General features: G+C 42.3%; 1 long non-coding RNA gene across 1 annotated transcript; it reads right to left on the bottom strand.

Moving 5' to 3' along the window:
* Window positions 1–517: 517 nt before the first annotated feature.
* LOC135383225 (uncharacterized) lies at window positions 518–2,260 on the bottom strand. Its single transcript, XR_010419757.1, has 3 exons — window positions 2,189–2,260; window positions 887–952; window positions 518–580 (listed from the first exon to the last, which is right to left on the bottom strand). It is a non-coding gene; the product is annotated as an uncharacterized LOC135383225 (long non-coding RNA).
* Window positions 2,261–3,954: the final 1,694 nt, after the last annotated feature.

A 3,954-nucleotide genomic window follows, 5' to 3' on the forward strand; every position in this document is an offset into this window, starting at 1 on the left:
GGAAAAAATACGTAAAAGTGAACGTAAACAAAAATATTGAGAAATTGATAGAAGAGAGTACACATAGTTACAAGACATTTTGCTAAACTACACCAAAATGAAATGAAAATTCGGGGTGGGTCCATTCGAACATGTCGAATTTGGTTACCTGGCGTCGTGAATGCAGGTTGGCCTGGCCTAAGGGGCGGCGATACATCATCTCCTTTTTCGTCTGAAATATAAACTGCTGTGTCTTATTCAAACGTGGTCAAGCCGCAAGAGAAATAGCATTGTAACCATATACTTCAAGAGTTTATAGATACTTCTGAAGCATCGTTTACTAGAAATCACAGCTCTTTCTTTCGTTAGCCAATAACGGGATTTCAGAAGGGAAAAAATACGTAAAAGTGAACGTAAACAAAAAGTTTGAGAAATTGATAGAAGAGAGTACACATAGTTACAAGACATTTTGCTAAACTACACCAAAATGAAATGAAAATTCGGGGTGGGTCCATTCGAACATGTCGAATTTGGTTACCTGGCGTCGTGAATGCAGGTTGGCCTGGCCTAAGGGGCGGCGATACATCATCTCCTTTTTCGTCTGAAATATAAACTGCTGTGTCTTATTCAAACGTGGTCAAGCCGCAAGAGAAATAGCATTGTAACCATATACTTCAAGAGTTTATAGATACTTCTGAAGCATCGTTTACTAGAAATCACAGCTCTTTCTTTCGTTAGCCAATAACGGGATTTCAGAAGGGAAAAAATACGTAAAAGTGAACGTAAACAAAAAGTTTGAGAAATTGATAGAAGAGAGTACACATAGTTACAAGACATTTTGCTAAACTACACCAAAATGAAATGAAAATTCGGGGTGTGTCCCTTCGAACATGTCGCATTTGGTTACCTGGCGTCGTGAATGCAGGCTTGCCTGGCGTAGGGGACGGCGATACATCATCTCCTTTTTTTTCGTCTGAAATATAAACTGCTGTGTCTTATTCAAACGTGGTCAAGTCGCAAGAGAAATAGCATTGTAACGATATACTGCAACAGTTTATATATACCGTAATTTCACACGTATTAGCCGCGGCTTAAGCGCGATTTTTTTTCTCACGGGCGCTCTGCGGCTTATCCAGCGGTGCGGCTTATGTGATGACTATTGTACCCTGGTATTTTCCCCATACGCCTTTTTTAACGAAAGGGCCGACATTGTCTCTGGAACAGCACTGCCCTGCCGATGCACGAACAGTGCTTAACAGGGGCGGGTCCACATTGGAGTAGATTGATCCCTGGTGCATTCCCCCATGCAAGCAGATTTAACGAAAGTGGTGACACTGATTCGCGTCTTCTGGAAGACCACTGACCCATCAATCCACGAAAAACGCCCAACAAGGGCACAATCCGATCTTGGTAGAACTCTAGAACTAACCTCCTTTGTTGTACACTATGCCGACCCTGGAGTATGGACTACAGGGTTTATGGCCTTCATAATGGTCTCCTTTGTCGGACAAATCAGTCGTTTCGTATTGCCCGCGGCTTATCTGCCAAGAAATTTTCAAAATGTTCCTAAAACCGCGTCCTGCGGCTTATCTGCGGTGCGGCTTATACGCGTGAAATTACGGTACTTCTGAAGCATCCTTTACTGGAAATCACAGCTCTTTCATTCGTTAGCCATTAACGGGATTTCAGAAGGGAAAATATACGTAAAAGTGAACGTAGACAAAAACTTTGAGAAATTGATAGAAGAGAGTACACATAGTTACAAGACATTTTGCTAAACTACAACAAAATGAAATGAAAATTCGGGGTGTGTCCATTCGAACATGTCGAATTGGGTTACCTGGCGTCGTGAATGCGGGTTTGCTTGGCGCCGGGGTCGGCGATACATCATCTCCTTTTTCGTCTGACATATAAACTGCTGTGTCTTATTCAAACGTGGTCAAGCCGCAAGAGAAATAGCATTGTAACGATATACTGCAACAGTTTATAGATACTTCTGAAGCACCGTTTACTGGAAATCACAGCTCTTTCATTCGTTAGCCAATAACGGGATTTCAGAAGGGAAAAAATACGTAAAAGTGAACGTAAACAAAAAGATTGAGAAATTGATAGAAGAGAGTACACATAGTTACAAGACATTTTGCTAAACTACACCAAAATGAAATGAAAATTCGGGGTGGGTCCATTCGAACATGTCGAATTTGGTTACCTGGCGTCGTGAATGCAGGTTGGCCTGGCCTAAGGGGCGGCGATACATCATCTCCTTTTTCGTCTGAAATATAAACTGCTGTGTCTTATTCAAACGTGGTCAAGCCGCAAGAGAAATAGCATTGTAACCATATACTTCAAGAGTTTATAGATACTTCTGAAGCATCGTTTACTAGAAATCACAGCTCTTTCTTTCGTTAGCCAATAACGGGATTTCAGAAGGGAAAAAATACGTAAAAGTGAACGTAAACAAAAATATTGAGAAATTGATAGAAGAGAGTACACATAGTTACAAGACATTTTGCTAAACTACACCAAAATGAAATGAAAATTCGGGGTGGGTCCATTCGAACATGTCGAATTTGGTTACCTGGCGTCGTGAATGCAGGTTGGCCTGGCCTAAGGGGCGGCGATACATCATCTCCTTTTTCGTCTGAAATATAAACTGCTGTGTCTTATTCAAACGTGGTCAAGCCGCAAGAGAAATAGCATTGTAACCATATACTTCAAGAGTTTATAGATACTTCTGAAGCATCGTTTACTAGAAATCACAGCTCTTTCTTTCGTTAGCCAATAACGGGATTTCAGAAGGGAAAAAATACGTAAAAGTGAACGTAAACAAAAAGTTTGAGAAATTGATAGAAGAGAGTACACATAGTTACAAGACATTTTGCTAAACTACACCAAAATGAAATGAAAATTCGGGGTGTGTCCCTTCGAACATGTCGCATTTGGTTACCTGGCGTCGTGAATGCAGGCTTGCCTGGCGTAGGGGACGGCGATACATCATCTCCTTTTTCGTCTGAAATATAAACTGCTGTGTCTTATTCAAACGTGGTCAAGTCGCAAGAGAAATAGCATTGTAACGATATACTGCAACAGTTTATATATACCGTAATTTCACACGTATTAGCCGCGGCTTAAGCGCGATTTTTTTTCTCACGGGCGCTCTGCGGCTTATCCAGCGGTGCGGCTTATGTGATGACTATTGTACCCTGGTATTTTCCCCATACGCCTTTTTTAACGAAAGGGCCGACATTGTCTCTGGAACAGCACTGCCCTGCCGATGCACGAACAGTGCTTAACAGGGGCGGGTCCACATTGGAGTAGATTGATCCCTGGTGCATTCCCCCATGCAAGCAGATTTAACGAAAGTGGTGACACTGATTCGCGTCTTCTGGAAGACCACTGACCCATCAATCCACGAAAAACGCCCAACAAGGGCACAATCCGATCTTGGTAGAACTCTAGAACTGACCTCCTTTGTTGTACACTATGCCGACCCTGGAGTATGGACTACAGGGTTTATGGCCTTCATAATGGTCTCCTTTGTCGGACAAATCAGTCGTTTCGTATTGCCCGCGGCTTATCTGCCAAGAAATTTTCAAAATGTTCCTAAAACCGCGTCCTGCGGCTTATCTGCGGTGCGGCTTATACGCGTGAAATTACGGTGCTTCTGAAGCATCCTTTACTGGAAATCACAGCTCTTTCATTCGTTAGCCATTAACGGGATTTCAGAAGGGAAAATATACGTAAAAGTGAACCTAGACAAAACTTTGAGAAATTGATAGAAGAGAGTACACATAGTTACAAGACATTTTGCTAAACTACAACAAAATGAAATGAAAATTCGGGGTGTGTCCATTCGAACATGTCGAATTGGGTTACCTGGCGTCGTGAATGCGGGTTTGCTTGGCGCCGGGGTCGGCGATACATCATCTCCTTTTTCGTCTGACATATAAACTGCTGTGTCTTATTCAAACGTGG

The sequence above is a fragment of the Ornithodoros turicata genome, chromosome 2 (assembly GCF_037126465.1).
Source record: "Ornithodoros turicata isolate Travis chromosome 2, ASM3712646v1, whole genome shotgun sequence".
NCBI classification, from domain to species: Eukaryota; Metazoa; Arthropoda; class Arachnida; order Ixodida; family Argasidae; genus Ornithodoros; species Ornithodoros turicata.